Source organism: Melospiza melodia, chromosome 10 (genome assembly GCF_035770615.1).
Source record: "Melospiza melodia melodia isolate bMelMel2 chromosome 10, bMelMel2.pri, whole genome shotgun sequence".
Taxonomy (NCBI): domain Eukaryota; kingdom Metazoa; phylum Chordata; class Aves; order Passeriformes; family Passerellidae; genus Melospiza; species Melospiza melodia.
The window spans coordinates 16612892-16640014 of NC_086203.1; the positions used below are offsets into that span (position 1 = coordinate 16612892).

At 44.9% G+C, this 27123-nt stretch overlaps 1 long non-coding RNA gene across 1 annotated transcript in view; it reads right to left on the minus strand.

Annotated features, from left to right (window-relative positions):
* Nucleotides 1-475: 475 nt before the first annotated feature.
* The window catches only part of LOC134422313 (uncharacterized), a 98121-nt gene continuing 71473 nt past the window's right edge, over nucleotides 476-27123 (minus strand). Inside the window, exon 4 of the long non-coding RNA XR_010028777.1 lies at nucleotides 476-846. This is a non-coding gene — a long non-coding RNA (uncharacterized LOC134422313). The remainder of the gene's footprint in view (nucleotides 847-27123) is intronic.

Below are 27123 nucleotides of genomic sequence, written 5' to 3' on the forward strand. Positions count from 1 at the left end.
AGCATCTATAAAAAGGAATAAAAATACAATGAAAGGGGATTTCATATTCATTACCAAAGTTTAGGAAAAAAACTTTTTTAGGGAAATTCAAAACCCCAAAAGGAGCAGGGGATGTACACAGAACAAACCCAGGGCCAGATTACACTGGTGTTATTACCAGCACCAGTGCCTGACACATGGCTGACTCAACATCCAGGAGGTTATAAGGCCACTCTGAAACACTTGCAATCTACAACTCAAACCAATGCTTCCTCTTTCTTTCTAGCACAGCATTCACATAACCCAGCCAGGAACTCAGGCAGGTCTCAAACATTACCAGGGAATTTGGAAATGCTTTAGTCTGCTTGTCTTGATTGCTGGAGCCAGGCCACTTTCAAGGCTGACCAAGCAGATGTGCCTCATGATCCAAGAGCATAAATAACACATTGGCAAAGTATAAAATCAGAAATTGTTCAGAGCTTACCTGCATGTGCAGTTCTCCAGCATACGTTGCTTCCTTCTGCCTCTCAGCCATCATTATTTTGCTTGGGGTTGCTGCTGGTAGTGCTTTAGAAATTCCAGCTTGGGGCTCAGGAATGGTCACAAACACATGTGGGATCTCAAAGGATCACTGAAAGGCTGAAGCAAAGGAAGGCAAAGCCTTCCTTTTTAAAAGCCACCATGAGAAGATGATCCTGTGGTTCGCCTAAGTCGTGACTTATGGGGAGAATGTCCCACACCCCCTCTTAGCAAGGACTGACAAGGCATGAAGAAGAACGGATTGACCAGTGATTTTTGCAGCTCCTTTCTCCATGTGGGAGGATGCCTCAGCTCAGACAAGAGGTGGCACAGGGAGGAGACCAAGGTCTGTAGAGATAAAAAGGGCAGAAAGGTGATTAAAGTAAAAGTTCTGGGATTTCTCACAAAAACCTCCCCCCTCCAGAAAAAAAACCCCAAAACCACCAGACCAAAACCCAAATCTAAAGCCACTGGAATCACAGGATGCCCCAAAAAACATCAGGATGCTGATGCCAACAGATGTGACCACAGGCCTGAGGTTATGCCAGAGGATGGATCATACTACAAACAGTTTCTCTTTTACACTCCTCCTACACGTTACTGGTTCCAGCCAGGGAGAAGATAAGAGCTAAGGTGAGCCTCTGGCCAGAGCCTGTGCAGATGCTCCAGTGATCATGGCCTCACTACTGGGTCACAAGCTACATTCCACCCCAAGCAACACTCAGACATGCAGCTCCTGGAAAATGCTCATTTGATTTCTTGCAACCTTTTATTTCAGGCCTTCTTCCTGTTGCTTCCTTTTGGCCTGTTCTTTTTCAGCATTAAAAATACACCCAATTTTAACTTATTGTGAAATACACTGCAATAAGCAGCCCTGCAAGTTGATGTCAGCTGTCAGTCCACAAATAATCCCAAAGTCCCCCTTTACTGCTGCCTGTCCATGTGCCCTGACCCATAACTAAAGAGGTCTCTTCTAGAGCAAGCCCAGAGCTCATTCCCCACGGTGCACTCTCGGCCTCTCTGCCAAGACAGCCAACACCAGTAGCTATTATGGAAGTCACTGACTGTGACATGATGGCCTGTCCATGGGGCACACAAGTCAAACCACTCCAGCAAGACCCACTGGAGTGAGGGAGTCACCAGGGAGCAGCACAGGGCTCACTTTTCCCTGCAGGGCACATCTGGCTTTCTCATCCATGGACACCACAGCTTGACCTGACCACTGAACTACCTAATGCAACAAGCCCTCTGTAATCAGCAGCTGTGGAAACTAATAGCATAATTCTTTGCATTTTCAATTCAGTTTGAGAGACTTTAATGAAATCTGATGAGGGACAATGTAGCCAGCCATGAATTTATGCATGAAGCACATTACCTGCACTGCAGTCATGCCTTGTGCCAATGCTCCTACAAGTCTGCTACCAGAGAAACTTAAACACCTTCTAAGGATATCTGGGCACTACCAGACCATGCAGGGCAAGTTATGGCTGTGTGTTCTGAGTTGCTCTGCTCTTTCACTATAGTTCACCTCCCTGCTTAATTGGCATATATGGTGTTGGACCTTCTCTGTAAAATGCCTAAAAAGGCTGCTACTTCCTTGGTTTTTAGTGGATTTCTAGGCAAAGTTCCACCTCAAGACAGAGTTAGGACCCTGACCTTTAGCAAATACTTGTATCTTCTTGTTCAGGGCTTACTGAGTTGCTCGGGACACATTCCCATGCTGCAGTTCCTGCTTCGCTGCAGGCGTAGGTGGGAGTTTGCTGGCTTTCCCCAGCCTGGAGCCTGTGCTGCCAGCCCCAGGGCATGCAGGGCCCTTCACCCCCATCAAGCTTCATCTTGCCCATCCACTGCTCAGCCTTGTCTAACCACAGTGAGTTGTTTCCTGTCTTCTGAGAAACATTTCATGGAAAAGTTTTATCACTCTATTTTTCTGAAGGAAGTTTTGGCTCTCAGGTAAGTTTTCTTTCCTAAAATCTAAGTCACACATACATCCCCCCCACAAGAAATCCCACAGTAGGGATGTAGGAAAAATTGGGTTTTGGTTAGCAAAACCTGTTGTCACACACACCCTACCATCAAAAGTCCTGAAAGGTCTTGATGGAAATAGTTGGGTTTGGAGCATATGTGCCTATCAGAAAGCCTCAGCTTCCAATGAGCATAACGACCCCCCCCCCCAAAAAAAAAACAAACAAAACAAAAGAAAAAAAAGCAAAAGCAAAAAAACCCACCCAACATACAACCAAGGGTTTCTGAGTTACTTTATGTTCTGAACCAAGCCAATAGACCAAGAGACAGGGCTGGTGAGTGAATCACAGCAGAGTGCAGCTCACAGGCAGTGCCCCAAAGACGCTTCCAGGTGCTCCCTCCTCCCGCCTGCTGGAGCTGCAGCTCCCGAGCTGTGCCCTCTGCTGAGCTGCCAGGGCCACTCTGTCCCCAGAGGGGATCCCTACCACCGGCAGGACAGATGCCACCAGTCATATCCATTCCCCGTGGCACAGCCAGGCTGTCAGCCCCAGTGACAGCTCTGCTGTGATGGCTCTCACAGCCAGTGCCCAGAGCACAGCCAGCACTGCTGAGTGTGGGCAGAGGGCTGGGCCTGCCTCTGCACCTCTGCAGTCACAGCAGCAACTTTCTTATGGTTAAAGAGCTTTCACTCCATCTTCCAGGCCTGTTTTTTCCATTTTCCCATGTTTGGTTTTTTACTTTGCACATAAAAACCAACCCATCTCTACTGCTAACTACACATGCAAAGCCCTGGGACTGGACTATGGTTCCCAGAGGAGAGCACTGGAAGGCAAAAACAGGGAGACAAACTGTATTAATATGGTTTCTGTTTTGCACAGGGGCTCCACCCTCTCTTTCAAGACCATGCATTCAGTTAATGAGAAACAGGGTATTCCCACCCCTCGTGCACAATCCCCTTTTTATTTCATACACAGAGAGGAATTAAGACATGAGACTTTCTCAACCACTTCCCACAAGAGCTGTCTCTGGCTTTGACTTTGATAATCCAGCTTGACTGATCTTTCCCTGGCAGTGGCCCTGGCATCAGTAGCCCAAGTGATGGATGGGCTTCACAGCTCTAACAGCCTTTGGGATAGCTGGTTGAAGAGAAGTGCCTAAAACCAGCAATTTATGCTTTCTCATGTTCCTAAACCACAGGATGTTTATAGGGACCTTTTTTCTTTAGTGGTGGCTTTGAAACAGGAGCAAAATAAAAATGGTGAGACTCTCAAGTAGCTGTGCTGCACCCACTGCTAGATGAGACTGAATTATATGACTGGGAAGCAGCAGGGGTACCCAAATTTTGCATCATCCCAAATTCCAGATGACATGGACTCATACACTGCTTCCTAGTTTCCCTCCTTTATCTGCATTTTAACTCCAATCCCCTGGGCCAGGTGTGACAGGAGTGAATGCTATTGTCTGCAGGTAGAAAATGAAAGTAGAAGACAGGAGAAGACAAATAGCTCAGCTGCCACAAAAGACAGGGAGGCATCAATGCAGTCTCTGTGCATCCTGGAAAGATGAACACCAGTAATTTTAGGCAGTTAGAGACATCACAGTTGTCAGGTCACAGTTTCAGATAAACTCATATTCTGCTCAATCTTTCCCAAGTTATCTCTGCCATCAGAGGATCTGTGATCACTTGGGTAATGTAACAATGGCTGAAACTTTAAATGCAGTCAGATTGATAGGCCCCATTAAGATGCTCATCACAAGCTACTAAAAACCCATTGATTTATGGCTAGCAGCAGGAAAGTTTCCTCACAGGCAGTTATATTTTTCTTCTTCAGCTTTCAGAGCTGCTTTTGTAGAGGTTTCACTGTTTAAGCACTTAGAGCTTAATGAATACTCAGACAATTGTCTGATGTTAAGCTCCCTAGATGCCAGCGATGACTGAGGTTGAAGATAACTTAGAAAAGAGCCCAATAGCAAACGGTGAGCACCAAGGCTCCCACTGATAAACACAATTGCTTTGTGCCCTTCAGAGCTTAAATTCGTGACCAAGTTGCCACAAAATGAATGCAAATGCACTTCAGATGACCTCAGCAACTTGCTGTGTATACAGTCTTAACCCTTAGCAAAGACAGAGGGAATCCAAGTGACACAGACATGCTTGCACATAGCAGCAAATGTAAGGCAGAGCCAAGCTGAACACAGCCCCAAACACCCTTCAAAGCCAGAAATAGGGAAAAAAATGTTCATTTGCTTCTTCCACACTGATACAGTGTCCAGGGCAGAAACTGAGAGAGTAGTCCAAGATATATCTGTCTGACATAAATGTAATATTTAACATCTTGGAGGTGTAGACCTGTGTTGGCTCTCCTGGAGGTTAATAACCAGGAGATTCTGAGCAGACAAGCAAAACTGAGCTGTCTCAACACCTGAGATGCTGGGACTGATGCACAGCTGTGTTTCATCAAGGAATGTGACATCCAACCTACTTTCTCATTATAAAAGCAGCAGGACTATGTTTTTAGGAAGATGACAGTTTCAACATTCTTCATACTTGAGGACTTTCCCAACTATCACTCTGCCATAGAGTAAACAGATGTACCAGGGTAAATTCAGGTAAAGAGTGACTCAGGATTTCTGAGGCATCATCAAGTGCAAACAAGACCTTTGAGATCAATTACTGGCTGCTTAAAGTAAAACAGAACTGACAGATGCACTCAGTGTCACAGGGCAGTCACCTCTCTCTCTTCAGAGGGGATGTTTCCTGAACATCAGGCCTATGAAAGTGGCATCTTCACAGAAGTGATCTGCAGCCATTTCCTCACAATACATAAGGAAGGCAACTGTTCTTGGTTGTCACTCCATGTGCCCCATTTCCTCTGGGAATTGTCCTGTTTCAACCAGGAGAAAACAACTAACATACTGAGTTCCTATGAATTTTGAGAAAACTGGGAGGCAAACAGAGCAAGAAGTCTCTGCTGGTGCCTTGCTAAGGGAAGAACTAATAAACTGAGCTTTCCCTTGACACCAAAGAACATCCAGAAGGATGTGTTAGAAAGCATATTTCAGGTTCTCTCTTCCTCTGTGATGTTCCCTGATGTTCTCCAAGCAGCTGAGATCCTGTCTTGTGGGACACTTCCTGCCCATGACCACTTGCGCCAGCCTTGCTGGGCTTGGCTTTTAAAGATTCTCTGCCTTTACCCAGAGCTTGGGGGCAACTCTGGATTCATAGTTCACAGTTTGTGGTTTTCCTCTCACAAGAAGCAGCAGTTCCTGAAATCCTCTACTGGCTTTCAAAGGGGACTTTTTCTCCTCATTGCTTGCAGTGCTTGACAGCCTCTCAAGTCAATTTGTTCCTGTAAATGTTCAGGGACTCCTCCAGCTTCCTAGAGTGCCCTGGGCTCTCATCTGCAGGATCCCTTTGGAGCAGGTCTGGAGGACCCCCAGCTAACCAGCCACTTCCCTGCCATGCTGGGGGTTTGAGTCAAAGCCTGACTGGGCAGGAAGCTGAGTCCTGGTTTCTGCAGGCCTGCAGAACAGCTCATCTCCACACTATGTGTGAGAGAAACTCCTAAACCTTTGTTCACAGTGAGTGGCAGCTGACACTCCTCAAATCACAGAGAAGAAAGGGGAGGATGGAAAAATGTTTGCCTCCCAGCTCTTACTGAGGCTTTAGAATGAGAACTTTCCTTGGGGGCTGGTTCTTCTCCAACTTTCTACATTGCTCCTCTGAAGCATCCTGCCCTTAGATCCCTTTGAAAATAAGGGGTACAGGTAGTTTTAGTGGGTAAGTTATAGTCTTCCCCAGGCAACTAAGATAACTTCAGACAATCCAAGTGAGAATCCTTCCCATCTCTTTTATGGAATGACCCTGAGAGACTGGAAACACTGAAGCAGCCTAACAGTAGGATACTGTACCAGCACAGTATCAAAGCCTCTCAAACAGAAGTTCCCCAGATTTTCCAGTACTCCCTTGTTGTTCAAAGACTCCTACTCCATCAAAGCTCAAACTGTTGCAGGACCAACAGATCACGTGAGAGGCATCAGAGGATTATTAATTTGAAAGAAATGGGTGGAAAGTGTGTCAAGCACACCCAATCTTTGAACTGGGTACTTTAGAAGATCATTGCAAAATAAAACACAACTGCACATTCATTTCTCTTTAGGAAGAACATATTGCACAAAGCCACAAAAGCTACATGACCTTCATGTGAAGGAGAACAGAAAGACCAATCTTCACTCATTGAAAATTGACTTGGAAAGGCAACAAAGCAATGCCAGTTTCCACCAGCTGACGATACGACCAAATGTCTGCAGTGCTCAGAAGATGAAACTGTAAGGCCTATTCATTGCAAACCCTTCTGGGCATATGGTAATCAGGGAGAAATTTCTTTCCAGAGATCATTATGGTGAAAATAGAAGTCCATGATTTTGGCCTGCAGTGGAGGGTGGCATCTATTAACTGCATCTGGCTGCAGAAAATCCTACAATCTGTGCTTCTGTCTGGTAGCTTGTGTTTATCTACAGCATCACCTTTACTGTGCTGTCTCCAAATCCCTGTGCAGAAGACAGGCCAAGAGCAGAACAAATATTTTTTCCATTGCCACTGTCTGGTCCAGCAGCACTGACAAGAGGGATCCATGCCTTGTGCCCATTGTGGCACCTCATGGGAGAGATAGAACTCAGTGCCTCAGAACTGAAGGTTGCTGTTAATGCACCCTTAAAGGATAATGGCACTGACCATCTGCCTAGAGCCCACAGCACAGGCAGGGCTCTGTTTAGGATCATTTCCTTCCAAAAGTGAAAGAGGATGCTCTGTGTTTTCTAAAGTGACACGGAGACCTGAAAGGGGAATTTTATCTTTGTAGAAAAGCCCCACATCTGTTTGTAGTAGATGCCAAAGGAACAAATGATGAGCATCCCTCCCATCCCACCTCTAGAACACCCCAAATCTTGGTAGCATCACCACTGAAGTCATATCCAGCATTTTCCACTCTAAGACACTTATAGGACTTTATATTGGTGACACTAATGCTGGTCTAACATTCATGAACGGAGAAATGAAGATATCAAAAAAAACCCCATATGGTATTCAACTGGTATTCAACTACCCAGCAGCCAACAAACACCAAAAACCAAACAAAAAACCCACCTCCAAAAAAAAAAACTCAAAACCACCCAAAAAAAAAAAAAACCAAGAACAAACAAACAAGAAAAAAACATCAAAAAACCCAAAACAAAACAAACAATAAAATCCCCCAAACATCAACCAAACAAAAAACCAACCAAACAAAAAATTCCATCTAATTGAATGCCTCCTAGATCTCTTATCTGCACTAGAAAAACTCTTGGCAAGAAAATAGCACTGGCCAGATCCCATAAAACTGCACATGAGAGAATTCTGATAGCCTCCAGTTTGGATAAGGAAATCACAAGCAAAGAGATATTTTGTAACCAGAATTCCCACACACACAAACATTCAGCACAGGATAGTCATAACAGCAGAAGGAAACAGATTTGTAAAGGTTTTTTTCTATTAATAAAAGTAGCCAGTATATTTCCTCACACTTATAGCAGCACAGGGCCCAGTGGCACAGAGACCCTCCTGTCCCCAGTTTTTAGGTGAACTGAATGCTGGCTGAGGCAGGATAGTCCAAGATTGGACTGAAAAGTCTCTAGCTGTGAGTCTGCCCATGTCCATCAGCTCCATAAGTCATTCCCAAATTAGTCCTTTTTCTTTAGTTTACAAGTTAATTAGCACCAGACTGAAAAAAGAAAGGGTCATTTCTTGTGGATAAAGAGATGCCAAACTTCCTAAACTCCAGGGGAGAGAGGACAGCAAATTTGTGGTTAACCTTGACTTCAACACCTGTAGAAGAGCACCGGGTATAGAACAACATTGACACAACCTGTGTGACAATGGATTAATGGAACCTGCTGCCCAAAGGATCCCAACAGCCATGTTCCAGCTGCTGTGCACACTCCTCAGGGGTCACAGCACACCAGGGAGGCTCTTTGGTGTTTCCATAGCAGGAACAGAAGGGAAGCAGACATTAACCCCCCACCTGCACCTCCAGAGGTATAAGCTGTAGCACACAGAGCATCCATGGTCTAGAAGGCCGTTGTGAGGCAGAAACACAGGTGGCAGGGTAAGAAAGGTCTGAAGCTGGGAAGGCTCTGCCAAACACACTGGTGGAGGACAGACCCGTGGAGGGCAGATCCGGCTACAAGTAACACTAGCTAGCACATACCTAGAATACACATCAAAAACCCTCATGTGCTCAAGGAGGAATGTCAAAACCAGGCACAGAGTTCAGAGCAGCTGAACCCTTCCACCTCTGAGTCCATGGGCTCTTCCCTGGGGGGCTGAACTCCAATACCTCTGAGGTGGAAGACAGAAAAAGGTTTGGCTGGGTGGATCTGCTTGGACAGCCTCACCCCTGGGCAGGGAACAGCCAGAGCTGCAGCCAGCAGCACTCTACAAAAGAAGCCTTTGACAGTGACCTCCCAGCTTCCCTGGCCTTCAGCAAGGCTGTGAGCCCAGGAGACACCAGCCTGAGTCACACTCACATCTGGCCTCTCTGCTCACCAGGACTGACCTTGGGTTTTAAGTCATCACCCCTTGAAAATAACCTCTGCTCCAAGGCAACCCATCTGACTTGCAAAAGATGACGCAAAAAGAAGATGGATCGGTAAAAAGCGGCAGGCATGAAAGAAAGAGAAAAAATATTAACAAAGAGAAGAAAGGGAAATATGGAACAGAGCAATCTTCCACTCTTCATTCATGTCATGTTCTGGCACACTTCATAGCTTTCATCTGTGCAGCCCCCACACAGATGCAGACAGCACAGAAATCAGGTGCTGGGCACAAGCACTGGAGGGAAGTCTGACACTGAGTGCCCTGCAGCCACCCCCTCCTCTTCTACACTGCCTGACCAGGGGGCAGGGGCTCTGATGCCCACTGTAATTAAGCCCTGCTCATATTTTCTCCCTAGGAACTGTCATAATTAAGTCAATGAATTATGGATGTGTTACTTAACTGAGACTATGAACCAGCTTGTAAAGAATTCACTGGAAGTCTCGGTCTTGCATTACAAAAAGGAATGTGACATTCAAGAGCAGTATCATTAGCAGCATGGCAGGGTCATGCCTGCACTCCTGAGTTCTCCAAGCCTACAGATTTCTTTGAGCATCAGAAGAAGTGACAGGATCAGATCAAGGGCATTAGTGTCTTCCTTCCTCGTTAGGTCATTGAAAACTCTCTGTGCTCCCAGAAGTCTCACGATTTACAACATTGCTCCAAGCAAATGCTTTGGGTGGGTGGGGGCTCCACACACATGTTAAAAAACAAGGAGCTTCATGGCTATGGGGAGGTTCCTCTGAAGACCATGCCCAGTGCTAATTCAGCAGTGACTGGCACAGAGACAGGCCGTGTCCCAGCTGTATTTTCTCAGAGCATCTGCACAGAAGGATGATATGGAGAGAAAAAGAGTCACATCTCTTCACATAAAGAGCCAGGTAATACTTAAAAATGCTATTTCTTATACAGTCATCACACAGATCTCATTAAGATAATTATTAAAGGATAAAGCACAAAGGTACCTTCATTTGAACATGGTCTTCTTCCCATTTACTTTCAGATTAATATTCAGCCACAACTTTTTTCATATCAAAGAGCACTGTATCCTTCTCTCTCCCTAAATATCACTGATCTATCTAGAATAGAGAATGCAGCACAACTGATTTTTGTGTTTGAAGTCCCAGGTTTCCCTGTTTCTGAAATCAGCTGTGCCAGTAAAACTCTTGCTGGGTTAGACTGTGTCCTTTGGAGCCCCAGAGCAGGACAACAGACCATCCAGCGTGAGCAAAGATGGTGTGGTGTATTCCATACTGTTTCTCCCATTTTTTCCCAAAATCTCCAGAAGGCATTCTGTTGCTAACAAACAGATTGTGACTCACTGAGACAGTCAAAATTACATTCCTGTAATTTCCATCTTTACTTCACTCATTCAAATCCAGCCTGTTGTGGCTTGCCCATCTTCTGTTTGGCAAATCCTCATGGCTGTCCTCATATGGCAGTAGAGTATGTTTGAACATCAGCTCAAAATAAGTTCTAGCCAGGACAGTGTTAGACCAGTTTCTTTAGGTGGTGACAAGCAAAATGAAGTAAGAACCTGAAATATCAGTGTCTCCTCAAAATCAGTAACACAGTCTCAAAGAAATGAAAAGCAAGAGTTCAAGCCCAGGAAAGTGAGGTCAAAGAGGAGCCCCAAGTCACCACAACATCAGTGCATTATCAAAAGCACCCTCCAGAGGTGCTGTAAAGTCCCCAAAGTGTGGGATGCAGTCCCTGCTCTGCCCAGCTGGGAATGAGAACACACCTAACAGGCTACCAGAGCTGGGCAGTGGCTCTGGATCCAAATGTGCTATGAGTGAAATTTAACATCCCAGTTTTCATGCCACATATTGTGATATTTAGACTCCAAGAACATCAGCAGATCACTCAGGAGGATGCCACAGGGCCTGGATCTCCTTTCCTAAAACATAAACTGCTTCCAGCCAACAGAAGGGGAGGACAGGCATTGCTAGGGGTGGTTGGGAGCTCAGACACTGCTAAGACACGGCAATACTTCAGTGTCTGCTCTTCTATTCATGCAGTTATTGAGCACAGTATTAGAATATGAGGTTTTTAAGAAGACATCTGTTTGGTTTCAAGGACCACAGAATTCATAGAACATATTTAAGCTGCTTTATTATTTTTTTCCTCCCAGCTGCTTACAGGGCTCTGCCCACACTTTACTACCACACCTGACATGGAAGCTTTCCCAGCTTCACCCAGTAGCTTTCACTGGACAGTGCAATCAGAGAAAAACAAGTTATCTCACTTTCCTAATTAGCATTTTAGATAGGACTGACTTGGGCTAAGCAGCTATTGCTGATTCCTGCCTCTGGCTCCAAGCAGTCCTGCAGAAACTTCCTTACTTCACAGCCCAGCTTTGCTCTCGCATCAGATGTGCTCTGTCCCAGGAGAGCCTTACTTAGAGGATCATAGTCCTGAAACTCCTTGTAGATGCTCTGCTCCTCTCAATTAACCTGCCCTGGAGGATTACTGACAGGCAGAACAGAGAGCAGAAATCAAAATGGTGCAAAAATACCTGCTTTCTAAGAAACAAGTACCCCAGAAGTTACTTGGGAACAAAGATTTCTGTTCATGCTGAAAGTACTAAAAAACCAATTTTGACCAAATAACTACATTTCAAAAGAGTCATTGTGAAACTGAAACAGCCCAGATAACATGCTCAGCTTGATTTGATTTTCCTAGGACTTTGATGAATTATATTCTTAGGTAAAGGCAGTCTGTGATCTGCTTGGTTTTCTTTGTCCTTTGTAGGTTCCCAAAAGAACATTGCCTTAAATGTCTGAGGGTCTTGGCATTTAGAATTGTAGAATCAAAATCAGTAGATTTTGTAGATCATTCTGTGTTGTAAGGGACCTCAAAGGATCATTGAGTCCAACCCCTGGCCCTGCACAAGACACCCCAACAATCCCACCCTGTGCCTGAGAGCATTGTCCAAACATTCCTTGAACTTTGACAGGCTTGGTGCTGTGACCACTGCCCTGGAGAGCCTGTTCCAGAGCCAAACCAGCCTCTGGGAGAAGAACATTTTTCTAATATCCAACTTAAACCTCCCCTGACACAGCTTCATAGCATTCCCTTGGGCAATTTCAGCATTTTCAATAGCATTGCTTATCTGCCTGCTTTCCTAATCTAAACGGCATTCATGAAGCAGGTTCTCTAACATCCGTTCACAATTTCTCGAGAGTAAACACACCAGAAGCTGCTAAATGTTCCCTCTCTCCCCATCACACACTCTCAGCTATACTTCACATTACAGAAAATGCTATGTTTACATAACATATTCTTTGGGTTACAGATTGCATTACTGTGCTCCTGGTACAGCCTGCCCAGGATCTTTCAGCATCCAGCTCTGTTCTCTTTTGCACATAACTTGGCTAAGTTTTAGCTCCTTGTGTTGCAATTTTCCATAACAGGCAACTACTTCAAGCTGGATTTTTAAGCTATTTCTAATCTTATATCCAAGAAAATAGATGTTTTTTACAGCCTAAACCCCTCTCCCATGACAGCTAACCCATACAAGCATTTCAGTAAGAAAGACTCCTGTCCACATGTTTGAGTTTGGGAACAAGATTTGTGACTTGGGAGCACTCCCCAAGGCACACAGCTGTAATAGGTTGACATTTTCCTTGCTTTCCTTATTCCTCTTGTTGTATATTTTATCTTGTGCTTCTCTACATGAGATAGAAGAGAGGCAATATAATACATTGCAATGATTACTCGTCAAAGTCTGGGAATTTTGCAAAGCACACAATCAGTTCTGAAGAACCTTAAAATGCTCCATATATTGGCATCACTCCCTCATGGAGCTGTTCCCCTTATGGAGAGGAATCATAGAATGGTTTGGGGTGGAAGGGACCTTTAAAAAAATCATCCCCTCCAACCCTCTGCCATAGCCAGGGCTATCTCTCAGTAGATGAGGTTACTCAATGCCTCAGATGAGCAAATAAATCTAATCAATCAATCAATTTATAAACTGGACTTTTTATATATAGTTATACACTGCTCTGCAGATACATCTCAAGTCTCCATCCTGTTTTCAACAGTGCCAATTCTGCATTGCCTTACTCAGTGAAATTTTATTAAAAAAAGAGAAAAGAAAGACACCCTCCTGTACACTCTAGGAGCTGGGAATACTCATTTTAAGCTGTGACCTGAAATCTGAACCTTGATGTCCAGAAGATATTCACCTTTTAAGCTACAGTTTCTAGTTCCCTGCTTACAACTCATTCTTTAATGCAAATACAATTTGATGGTATCTGGTGCATAAATCAATGATGTGGCTAAAGTCTCAGTCAACTCTTCTCAGAATAAATGTTGCCATTTAAGATGTGGCAATCAAGCTTGTAAAGGGAAGGAAAGAAATGTCACTTGCAACCCAAGTGGTTCTGTTAACAAGCTGGGTTCCTGCTTCAGGTTTTTGTCTGATAAAGCCACTTATCTGATGCTATGAAAGGTCACAAGTAGCTGTTGGAACAGTGGAAAGTCCAAAGAAGGTATTTTTGCCATTCTGCAACTTTTGTTTAAAGTTTTAGTTGAATCATTATTTCAGTTCCTGGAGCTGAGTAATTTCATCTGCCTGGCACAGGAACACGCACAGAGCAGCTCTGCACCACAGAACAGGCCTGGGGTGAGCAAACCACCTCTATCCTACAGGAGAATTTCCCTGGGTGTGGAAATACAATGAGCCTCTCCACTCACCTCAAGATGGTTTTGTGAGGATGCAGAGCTCTCTTGGTGGGAGAATAACATTGCTCATTAAAGCTCTCATGCAGCAGATCCCAGGGTAAAACCTCAAGCCTTTTCCTTGGTCCCACTGCACAGACGGAGCCTCACAGAGGGACCTTGCACATTTTAAATGTGCTGTACAAGGAGAAGGGTTTAGATATGACCAACAACTGTCAAAGGTATGGAGACTCAGAACCAGCCTTCTGTACTAAAATCATCTGCCTCTGGCACATCTGTCAACACCCTTTTATAGAGGCCAAGTAATGAATTCATTAAAAGACATATCAACTCTCTGAATTTGCTTCCACAACTGCTTCAGTATGGCATGCACATGCCATTTGTTGAAATATCATAAGACCTTGTAAACCACAAGCATTACTAAAATATTTTTTCCCACTCACACTCCCTCCCCCTTTTTTATATCAAGTCTATTTAAAACCTTTTACTAAAGATCCAGATTCTCCCACTGAAAGCAAGTGCTACTTGTCTGGAAATAGACCTTCTCTGTGCCTCAAAAAGCACCTGGAGCACATGGCCAGAGCCAAGACATACCAGGATCACAATCTCACACTTTCTCCCCCCTTACACATCAGAGGAATGGTCAGAGGGAAACATTAACTATTACAGACTTCTTCACTGAAGAGACCAACATCTGGCTGCAGTGGAGAACAGAACAATTCATGTCAGTATTGGGGATGTCAAATGTAATCTGAGTTCACATCTCCTAAATGCTCAGCTTCAGGGCCAGGCCAGGGCAAAAGAGAGTGATGGCAGAAAACACTGCTCAGGAGAGGTGCCCAGAAACAGGGATCCACACTAACAGGAAAACTTGCATGTCTTCTCTAAAGAACTGGGAAGAAAGGTCCTTTCAAAAGTCTGGGGGCTGCAGCCCTCATTTCAGTGGATACAAGGCTGCTTGCATCAAGCTTTATTTTTACAGAGCGTGAATCATTTCTCACTCGCTGAGAATCACTGGGATCATTCTGCTGTCGGTATCTCTGACACCAGCAGTGCTAAAAATACAAAAACTCCAAAGTCAACCATGTGCTGTCAGTTCTGAACCTGACTGCTGCATTGCTTGCATCTATTGACAAAGAGCAGGAGCGGGTGCTGACACCTTTCAGATCAGTCTGTTTGAGAGTGCAGGACTGGGCTCACTCTCAAAAACTGCCTCCTCCTCCATTCATCCCCAACAGTAAATATTTAACTTCTCCTCCTGGTCTGCTGAACAATGGCAGCCTGTAATCATAGCTAATACCATACAGGCTGCTGTGCTGTCACTCACTTCTGCTCCCAGCTATGCTTGAGAGCTGAAGGACCATAAAGGTCCTACATGGCACTAAACTACCTGCACAGCTCACACTCAGCTCAAGAAGTCACACTGAAGTGACTGGTTTCCCTCTGAAAAGGGTGACACGAACCAGAAAGCAGCAGAAGAACGTTTTCTAAAACGCCTTTGCCATTTTATAATTTCAACTACAATGATGGCTCAAAAATGTGTGTTAGCCAATTTTGTCTACCATACCACAGCTAGAGAGCAAGCCAGTATTGAGTCCTTCATTCTAATTGATTATTTACATAATCTTTAACATCCACCCCCTCCAGAAGAGAAATTATCTTGCAACATATGAAGATAGCTGTGCTAACTATGATTTCAGTTGCCATGAAACAGTCTGCAAATGTGGTCCCTCCCATTGTGTTATAGACAAGGTCTTGGGGTGTGGCTTGCTTAACAAGGAGCAATATTGCAGCTTAACTAACTGTACCATTTCATGTATGGTGGGATTGGGCAACCACATGCCAAGAGCTCTTAGAGGCCACAACTGGATTTTGCACCAACTTAGACAAATTCACAGAAAAAAGTCCATTGGACACAGCCTCTGGTTGTTAAAACCATTAAATGGCTGTCTGATGGAAAAAGTGTGTACAAGGCAGAATTGCACTGAACCAGCCTCTTCCTGAATCTGATTGCACAGCTGAAATTCAGGAGATAGGCTCTGGTCTCACCTCCTTTGGCCACTGTAACATGCCAGCTGGAAGTTAGGCTTCCTACCAGGTTTGATCCAGCAACAGCCCATGGGATGGCCTGTTCTTTCTCATTCTCACTTCCATGATAAGTGCTTTGTTTAGGGGAGATGGGAAAAAAGGAAAAGCTCTTTTTAGTGTTGTTGGATCTGCTTTGAAACCGCTGCAGTTGGGCTGAACAGGGAGGTTCTGGGCCCTCTTTTTGTCTGGTTCACACAAGATAATATTTCATTCAGCGCCACAGGAATCTCATTTCCTCTGGCAGAGTTGCTCTTTTGTGTCTTATCACTAACTAGGTGATAAGTTGATATCATAGAATCAAAAAATAGCTTGAGTTGGAAGCAACCTTTTAAAGGTCATCTAGTCTAAGCCCCCTGCTGTGGGCAGGGACACCTTCCACTGGACCAGGTAGTGCCCAGCCTGGCCTTGGGCACTCCCAGGGATGGGGTAGCCACAGCTTCTCTGGGCACCCTGTGCCAGTGCCTCACCACCCTCATTGTAAAAATCCTCTTGAAATACATTCTTCAAATATTTGAATATATAGGGGCATTCTCTGCATATTACCAGGAGTTTTGACACCCAGTGAATTTCAGCTTGGTGTCATCTATTAGAAGAATTTGTCTGACATCAAGAAATGAAGGCAGAGCAGAACCTGTGTCCTTCAGAGGATAAAGTACCTGACCCTGACAGCATTTTCACTTGCCCAACAAAGCAATGGAAAGAAAGAAGGAAATGGGCTCAAATCCATTATTGCTATATCACACTTCAAAAAGGAAAGGGGGTCTTCTCTTCACCGTGCACCAAGCCTGGCTTCCAGAAAAGAATGGAACAAGGAGTTCTGGCCCAGTAATAGCTGTTTAATTAAACTATTTTGTTAAACTCCAATCTAAACATTTTTTTCCTTCTTTTTACAGAACAGATTTGGGGATTTAACACTCAGGCTGACCCAAAACAGTGTCATGGTTCATTAGCAAATTAGAGTTAATTAGAGTTTTAAACCCAACAATTCTTACAGCAGTAACAGCAGGGCAGGATGTATCCTTATCAGAAGTTTAAAAGAAAATGCTGCCTAGACTACTGAGGTTGCTGGTCAGACCTAGAGGGCTCTTGTACCCCTGTTGATATCTGTGCTGATGCACACAGGTTTTGTGGCAGAACTTTGTCCAGTGGAGATAAACCAGGTGTTCTCTATGCCCAACATTCAGGCTCCTGAGTGCATTGCCCTTCTTTTTGTCCCTTGTCTTTGTAAAAAAAAAAAAACCTTTATGTAACAAGTTTTGTTGGATCACTTCCACACTGCAATAATTGTGAAATTCCTGTGTGGTTGGCAAGACACAACAGAGAGACCACTGCAAAAGGCCTGCTATATATTTTGCCCAATGCCCCATATACCACAAGCAGAGTTTATTCCAAGGTAACTCTGCCAAGCCCAAGCCCAAGGGAGTTTCATTTTGGAGGAACTTTTTCAACAAGTCTCAGCTCAGTAAGCAAAAAAAAAAAAAAAAAGAAAATTATCCTTCCTTGACACCTACAGAAAAAACAAATCAAAACATGTGGCTTAAGACCAATACAGGGCTCTCCCAACCTTCTAGCTAAAGACTAAAATACTTCTAAAACAAACAACTATTTGGTTTCTATATTTCTCCATCATCTTCTGGACAGATAATAAAGCAATAAAATGGAAGGAGTGCAGATACAATAGCTTCTCCTTACATCCATCCTTCACAGCCACTGGCTTCCTCCTCCCCACACACCCTTTGAAAGATAAAATCCTACCACCAAAGCTGCCTCTTTAAACCCTCACCAACAGCCTTATTGATTTTGTATTTTTCTAGACAAATTCTCAGGTTTCCGTGCACTGAGGTTTCTGATCCAAGCTGATTCTTTGCCCTTGTCCTTAAAGAACAGAAGTACACTTGGGGTTTCCTTGAGGCTGACACTGGAAGGTGTGTAACAATACAGACTTACCCTATGTTCCTTCTTATGGCCATTTACAAACTGCACAAGCCTAACAAAATAAGAAAATAAAACATGAAAACATGCTAATTGAAATATTTGCCATTAACATTTCAGTGCCTAGGTACTTCCCACTAATAATCTGCAGTATAAACCAGTGAAATCAGGCCAGTGCTACAAAAGCAAACACAACTTTTAACCTTGCAGTCAAATGAGGAGGAAATGGGAGGAGAGTGAGCCAAGCCTCCCCTGGTGTAATCAGGTGCAAAGCCAGTCAGGCAGTGGCTTTACACCTGTTTGCAAAGTCCAGCTCTGATCCAGCTCCTCAGCATGCAGCAAACAGCTTCAGTTTGTGGAAAAGTGGAGCAAGGGTCCAGTCCCTGAGGCTGTCACAGTTGAGATGGCCACAATACACAGAGTAACACCACACAATTTCAGAAATCTTCAACCCATACACAGTAACACCAGACCACTTCAGAAGGCTGCAAGCATCTGCCCTTCTTCAGTCCAACCTTTTATCCCCTCCTGCTGATGCCCTGCACCTGTGTGCCCTCTGCTCCCTTTGGTGGTTGGGCAGTGCCCCTGGGCACTCCCTGGGCACTCATTGCTGTCAGTGCTGCTCACCTGCTGCTCACAGCTGTGCCCACTGGGGATGAGGTTCAGCCCCAGCCCCACTCCCAATTACCACAAACCTACCTACATAAGGCTTGGCAAATTTTCACCCATCCCAGTTCTGTGGGAAACAGCCTCCAGCTGGGACCACCAGCTTTCCTACAGAGTTTTGGGCACTGTCAGCTGCTGCAATGCCTTAGCTAAGCTGGATGGAGAGGGCTCAAAAATATTGAATATCACATGAATACACCAAATCTAGTCTTCTATCAAGGAATCATTTGCTACAATGCAAACAGGTCCTTGCTCCCAAGAGGCAGCAGTTACAGGGCAGTCCTTCACCCAGGCAGGAGCAACAAAAGAAATGACATAGGTAATCATTGTAGAAAATGCATAATCCAACAAGTACTGGCTGCTGGAGCATGAGGCCACTGATCCCACTGGCACTCTCCTGGGCACCTTGATGAATCCTCTGTCTTGCTCAGGCATAGAGAAAGCTGCTCTGAAAATAACATTCTAGAACACAGTAGATCAGCTGGCACTGAAAAATGTTTGTATTCAATTGTTCTTCAGTTCTGTTAGCCTTTTGGCCATCTTCCTAAATCTGACAGCAACGTCTGTCATGTAAAATCAATTCTGGATTTTTTTTTAATGTCTTTATATAAGTATTCTGCCTTTTAAAAGGTAGAAGGCTGATGAGAGCAGGGAAACAAGGGACTAATGGGTCCCAGTGGAGTTACGGAGAAAGATGTTAGCAAATGCCTCTGCTGCTGTTGTTACAGCAGAGTTGCTGTAGCCACAGTGGCCCAAGGATGGTTAACCATTTAACACCTTCCTAAACTTTATCAGCTTCTATTTCAGACCTGATAGAGATCTCCAGGGCCACTTCTTGTCAGCTTTATCCCCAGACATAGCAGCTGATTTATTCTCAGATATTCTTCCTAGAAACCCTGTCTTGTTGGCACTATTAGAGACAGGTCTGTTTCCCTATTTTCAACATCTTGCACTTTATGGAAGTATTTTAGCAGACATAAACCACTGGACAACCCCTCACAAACAGTCACCCAACTGGAACAGCAGGCAGTGAGGGCCAGGAAATTCCAGCTGGAGTGTAACTGCACAGGTCCCACACTTGAGCCTCCCTCCACCAGGACAAGGACAGCACCTCCAACAGGAACAAGGTGTTTGCCAGTGCTGGCTCCTCTGCTCCTGCATCCAAACATCTGAAACTTCATGTAAAGTCTGGGAGTGGGGATCACATCACTAAGTGAGGATCTCAGTTTCCATTCATGTGGATAGAAAGGAAAAGGGAAAAACCCTTACAACCAGGTTTTTGACTGCCAGAGGCTTTCAGTTCTGCAGATCTCAATTAACAGCTGTCCAGCAGAGACACCAGTTTGCTCTGGTCTCTGACTGAGCTGTGCATACAAAGCTGTCAAAGCTCTGCCTCAAAGCTGATTGTGGGGAAGGGGAGGGCAGGCACAGCCAGTGGGACAAATGCAAATGCCTGCCCTGCTCTAGCCCAGCTCAGAAGCCATTCAGAAGGACTTTAGGAAATTAGTCCTTTAGGCAGGGGTGAATTTTAGATATCATTCTTTGATACCCCAGAGACATGCACCACCAGTTTATGTCACTGTCAGTGGAAGGTAATGTCAGGCCTCTGCAGGCAGCTCTGTGACCTTCTCTTTAAAGATTTGTCAGCTTTACACCATAACACTGATAGCAGCCACTTTTTAAAAACAGCCTCCAAAAGTGCACAGGTGTGAGCCTGCTCACAGTTACCCTGATTAAGCCAAGAACAGAATTCACTCCTTATTACTAATAGGGGAAACAGAACCAAAATGAAGCTGCCATAAATAAACCAAAGTAAAGGCCAGCTTCTGCCCTCAGCTGTAGGTGAGCTGGAAGGGGTCATTCAGGGAGGACAAGACAACTGAGTCTGGGGAGCATTGCCAGGATGGGGATGCATTCCTGCCTCTGCCTCCCCAGAACCACAGCAAGGCACATCCTGCTTATTTCTTATGTAAGCAGATGGACTCTGGACTGCACTGCAGTCAAACAGGGACAGCCTCAGCCACTCTGGACACATCTGTGCCAGTGGCACAGGAGCTTGGCTGGATACCCATAAGCAGGGTGGCTGCAGTGGCTCAGGATAGTAATTTTGGATGAGTTTTTCAACAAGGGAATATGATCTGTGCCAGATGCTCCACTGACACAGGTAGGCAGAGCTCCCCAGATGTCAGTGTCTGTGATAATCAGTGACTGGCAGATAATGGTTTGGATCTGAATGGCTTTAACCACATCAACACATGCTGCATTTCAGGTTGGGGCAAGATGGCTTGAAGTTCCCCAATGCACCTTTCAGACATGGTGAAGAGAAGCCAGAAAGCAAAGCCTGATGCAATTGCCCGAAGCAATTAATCAATTTACTAAAAAAAGCCCCCCTTGTGACATTATTTTTCTCTTCTTAAGGTTTCAATTCATAGCTGTGCTCCTTTTTGGTTTGTCAGCCTTCTTTTCCATCCTGTATTAAAACTTAAATGTTCAAACCCTGCAGGTGATTCAGATGGGAGGACTATAAGCACTGGATACACACTCTGCACCAAAACAGGCACAGCCTTGCAACATTTTCTTTTAGGAAACAGCACTGCCGAAACACAGCAGTAGAAGGGTCAATTTAGGCCATGTTGGGATAACCCATCCTTCCTTTTGCTCCTGCAGGCATGGCTGTGCATCTGTGCCCTTCCCTCTTTGATGATTTACATCTCACACAAACCTGGCCTGGCTCTTCAATACTCCAAAACCTGAGTGGGGCTGGCTTTAATCCACCTTGGTGCCATCACTAGTCCAGAATTGTGACAGGCTGTACCTGCACAACTGAGACTGTGCTGTATTTCTCACAACTCTGGCAAAAGAAAACAAAGTGAATTATATTAGCAGCAACAAAGGACTAGGAGCAGGAGCAAAATCTAGGCTTCCAAGGAGAGCTGCAAGGAGTTTGTTCTGTGGGGACCCTGTTCTCTCTCTCACCATCTATTTATTCAGCCAGGATTTATTGTAAGGGAGAGTCACCCCTTACATCTCACTCATTTTCACATGAGTTCAAGTTCACTGCAGCTGAAGGGAGTTGTGCAAAAGGATCTTGTTAAACTGTAACCAGCGGTCGGATGTGCCAGTTAATCATCTACTTTGAAACTTGTCCCTTTTGATAATAATTTTCCATGGCTGCAGAATTAAAGCTTAACTGGTCATTGGCTTCGAAAATGACCTTGTCTGACAGGGAATGTGGAAGAGGAAACAACAGTAACACGACCTTCTTGTGTAAATTCTAGATGTGGACAGAGGGGAGAAAAATACTGTTGGCAGGTTCCAATTGACTCAGTGATTTATCTCAACCAGTGTGCAATGTCCCCCTGGTCATCTCCAGGCATGAAAGGAACACCAGCTCCTGCCTCCAGGGGCTGCAGGGCACTGTCAGAGAGAGCCCTGCCAGCAGGGTTTATCGGGCAGGAGAGATGGCCTTGGGAAGCACAGGAACATCACAACCTGTGCGCCTGGCTGGTGAGCTGGCTGCTTCCTTCCTGCAGTACTGACCTGCCTGGAGGAAACATGATGGAAATGTTTAAGTGTCTAAAAATCCAGACTACAGGCAGGGGAGCTTCTGAGCAGATACCAAGTGTGACAACAGGTCCTCACCACATCCACGGGGAGTAGGCACAAGTGTTAAAACCAGCCCAGTTCCACTGGACCCACACCTTAGAACAGTAAAATTGTGTTAAAATCCACTATCATGTCTACAATTATTTCAGCCCTTTAAGTACATGATAAGATGGAAATGAATCCTAAATATTCCTAGGCAGACAACCAATACTCAAAAGCAAAGGGCAAAGACAAGACAAACACCACCAGATGTGATGATACATTACAAAATCCCTGCCTGACTTCTCCCAGCAGCCAGCACTCAGACAAGATGCTGAGGAGTCAGGGCTGGTCTGTAGTAACACATGGTTACTACAACAATTTTTGGTATGGGGCAAGAGGTAACATAATTCATTACCAGATTTAAGGAAACTTAGTCATACAGTAATGAGGGTAAGCAACCAGACAGATTGTCAAAGCAGAAGTTCTTAGCATGACTCCTCTCTTTTCAAAAGCACCTTGCTTAAGATTTACAAAACCACATTGCTGACTGGGAGTGAAATTTAAGTTTAAAATCCTTGAAAACATTACTCAGACAAATGAGATGATAAATCAATGAGGTGAAGAAACATTAATTCATTTATGTAATTACTTATTTACCCAAGATAAAATGGAGTGTATGCTGTTCTAAAGCACTGGCAGAGTTAAACATCTAAGGAAATTCTTCAGTAATAATAATTTATTTTTAAAAGGTTTTGGATCAAAGAACACTGGAATCAGATATTTCCAGAATTCCTCACAAATCAAGATCTCCCCAGCCAAAAAGCCCCTTCTTTCCCTGCTTGTGCCCACTGGTGGTCATGGTTTCACTGGACAGCTGCAATGTGCAGGCTTGGAAGAAACTCTCTGACAGGGTTTAATAACTGAATAACAGAACTGAAGTCTCCAAGCTTCCTTGGTGCTCTTCTTCAAGCCAGCTTCCCTGGCTAAATGCCCCAAGAATTGGAAACTTAGTCTCTGCAGATCCACTCAGCTATTTTGCCCAGACAAATAGGATCTCAGGCCACCCAATTAGTAAGATCTTGCTGTTTTGGAGATTGCCTATGAGGAAACTTGGAGCTGCAATCTGGATACTACAAATGTTCAGAGCCTGAAACACCTTCCTCTCAGAGGCCTTTGTTTGATGGGAAATGCACCACCCAACTCCAATAACTTGGAGATACAGCTTGAGATGACACAAGGAGAAAACCCCCAGCAAAAAGGAAGATGGGACCCTTAGAAGAGTTCTGCAGCTGTGAGGCATGAAGTGCTCATTGTTGTATAAAGGGAAAATTCTGAAGAGCTACAAAGAGCACAAAGATGCTGTTTATATCCACTGGTTTCAGCAAGCTATTTTATACTAAATTTCCCTGCTGATCCAGCTGCATTGTGCAAGCAGGTGTCTGCTAACATCTATCACATGTTATTGCATTTTTCCCTTCCACCTTCAGATGTAAAGGACACAATACATCACTGCACAATAGGAGAGGAAGAAGACACTGCCTAATTTCCCATAGGATGCAATATTTATCCTGTAAGTGTGGATTAACTGAATAACTTGCTAGATTTGTGTCAAGGCTTGTAAGGAGTGGTGACTAATCCTAGCTAGTGGGGATTAACAATGTTTGCTGTGGGAAATGTGCCAGACTTTTCAATTATATCATGTCTTAGAGACTGCAATGGTTCTACATGAATACAACTGTGTTCTTTCCACAGCACAGTGATAACAGGGTTTGTCCTTTCTAGTTTTTTAATGCCCCAGACTAGAGCAAGCCTCAGCAAGAACAGCACTGGGATGGACAGCAGTACCAGAGCCTGCTCTTCTCTTAAAGTAGGGCAAAGGGAGCAGGAGGATCAGGAGTGCAGTTAGAAAGCCCTAAAGTTACACCTTAAGAAGCTACAGTTGTGAGTGCACCACCTGTGTTGCCCTCCCAGGATAACACACACACTCACAAACTCACACATCTCCCAGAAGGAGGGAGTGAGCCCTGGAAGGCCACAGATGGCAGCCTGGACAAGTGGTGCTGAAAACTCAGACTCCAAGCAGCACCCAAGGCCACTCTCAAAATGGTGGAAAATCACATGATTAGAGCTTCAGCAGCAGCAAGGGAAAAAGCAGGAAGAAAACCAAGGTGTTGTCCAGCTGGCAGCATGAGCATCCCACTGTCTTCTTGCCCAGAAACACCTCCCCATAGAGCTGCATCGTGAAAGGTGCAGCTCATTCAGCTTTTCCTTTTGCTGCCTCAGCGGAACGGGGAGACACAAGGCTCCTCACAGTACAGAAGAAAGGTCTGAGGTGTGGCACTCAAAGCAGGTTGAAGTGATCCAGCCCATCCTGACCACTCCAGCTCATTTCCATATACCCATAGCCAGAGCAGGGGCTGGACTCATCACCAGTTTGCATCTTCTATTTGGTTTGAAAAATTTCTGGAAATCACAGAATCAATCAGGTTGGGGAAGGCCTCCGAGATCATTGTGTCCAACCTGCAACCAAACTCCCTGATGAGAGCCAGACCATGGCACAAATGCCACAGCCAGCCTTTCCTTAAACACCCCCAGGGACAGTGACCCCACATCTCCCTGAGCAGCCTGTTCCAAGGTCTGATCACCTTTGCTGTGAAGAAATTCTTCCTATGTCCAGCACAGAGCAGTTTAAGACTACATCCTCTCACCCCATCACAGGTTCCCAGGCAGGGGAGGCCAATTCCCACCTGGCACAGCTTTCTGCCAGGAGCTGTGCAGGGTGGCAGAGTCATCCCTGAGCCTCCTTTTCTCCAGGCTAAACACCCCCAGCTGCTCCTGACAGGACTTATGCTCCAGACCCCTCCCCAGCTTCTCTGCCCTTCTCTGGACCTGCTCCAGCCCCTCAATGTGCTGAACTGAGGGCCCAAAACAGGACACAGGACTCGAGGTGTGGCCTCACCAGTGCTGAGTACAGAGGAAGGATCACTTCCCTAGTTCTGCTGGCCACATCTGATACAGATAACAAGCAAACCACAATAAACACAAAAATAAAACAAACTACAGAGGCTCAGCTTGTCAGTATTGCTCTCTCATTCTCTGACCTGACAGAGCTCAATTCCCAGGACCAAGCTGATTGTCTTCTGAGTGCGACTCTCCTGCCAGGGAGCCTTCATCCAGACTCACTCATGAGAGCTTTATGCTTTGTACAAGAACAAAATCCCCTTGCTGTGCTCCTCCTGGAGCTCCCCTAATGAGCTACCTATTAACACTTATTTCTCCCCCAGGTATCAGTAGTTATTACTACTTAATAGTGCTCCAGCCTGCTTGGGAGTAACAATAGCACCGAGGTAATTAGAGGAAAAGGAACATCTTATGAGTAAGGCATGCACAGCTGAAGAGTGTTTTGCAATGGCATGACTGCCCAGTGGCAGCTGTTCCAGCACACCTGAGATGGCCTAGTCATTTTTCAGATTGATGACAGATTGTCCCTGCTGAGTGCACACACCTCCACAAGGACTTGGATAGAAAGGCAGAGAAGCCCATCATGAAACAGCTCACAGTCACCTGGCAAGGCCCTTCTGTATCATCAGAGACATTTAAATCCACATTCTGATTCTGAACACGGAGAAGGGATTTGAAACTGAGTCTTGAGCCTCACCTAGCAATGCTTTCACCAGCTGACTACAGGGAAAAGCACCACCACAATCCCATTTTTTAAATATTTCCATATGAAATAATTTTTGGTTTATTAGTTTAGCTGTTGTTACTTGTGAAACCAACAAAAGCTGCAAGGATAAGTGAGCTTAGGCCTCACACAGGTTTTTTCTGGTTACTGCACATCACTGGTCCCATGTGGACAGATATCATCACCCCATTTTGTAGTCAAGAGAGCAGAGGGGAAGGGAAAGGGGGTCTCACAGGCATAGCTGATGCTCTGTCAAGCCACACTCAGCCAAAAGACTGGCACAGTGAGGCTCTCCTTGCTCATCTATGGCCATCTCACTATCAGCAGAGACAGGTTTCTCATTTTTTTAAGCAGTTATTTAAGCAACAAAGTTAAACATCTCCATTTATTTCTTGTTCCCACATCCTTAAAATCCTATGAGTCTTCCTTGTGATTTTTCAGCTAGCTCTGAAATTTGCTGGGAGCTACAGGAAGCCTCTCTTTTCAGTTGTCAGGTCCCCAGGGTCACCTAAGCCAAAGCTAAAACTGAAGCATGATGTGGAGCAGGGCTTAAGATACTGCATTCCCCAGGCCTACCAGCTTGGGATCTCCATTTGCCTGATGGCACCTGGCAGCAGGGCTGGGCTAGAAAGCTCAAACCTGAGGTGGGAATAAGGCAGGAGCAGTTGTAAGGACATGGACAGGAAGGGCAGGGAGATCAGAGGTAGGTAAGACTTGGGACAGGGGGAAGGTGATGACAGTGGGACCCTATTTAAAAAATATTGGGCTTTGCTGCTCCAGATCCTTCAGTAAAACCTACTGTCAGCCTCAAAGAGAGCTTTGGTCATCTCCAGGCCATTTTAAACAGCTGCTCCCACAGCATTTGGATGTCCTGTCTCCACCTGCCCATTTCTGCCTTCCCTCTGCCAAGCATTTTTTAAACTAATCCTGCACCAATCTCCTTTCTTGATTCAATTGCCAAAAAAGATGTGTGTGGGGTGGCACACAAAGTGAGGTAAGGAGATATTCATCGGTTTGTGTCCCTCTGAACCTGACCACATCCTGGAGCAGGAACTCCTCATAGGTGTTCAGATATTGTGGTAATAGGTGTTTGGACAAAAAATACACCATCAAAAACAAGAGTTTGGAGAAAAAAGAGGAGACTCCTCAGAGAAAAGGAATGAAAGCTGAGGGGCCTGAGGAGTTTCATTTCCCACTGGACTTCGATCAATCTTCAGAGATTTCAGTCAAATGCAAGACTAATGAAAATGTTGGAGAGGATAATATTTTACAGATATAAACTGTATGCATCATGTACTCAGTATGCATACTACATAAAAATATTTTCAATGCTTTTCTACTAAGCTCCACACTCTCCTGGAAGCAACAACAACAAAAAAAAGTG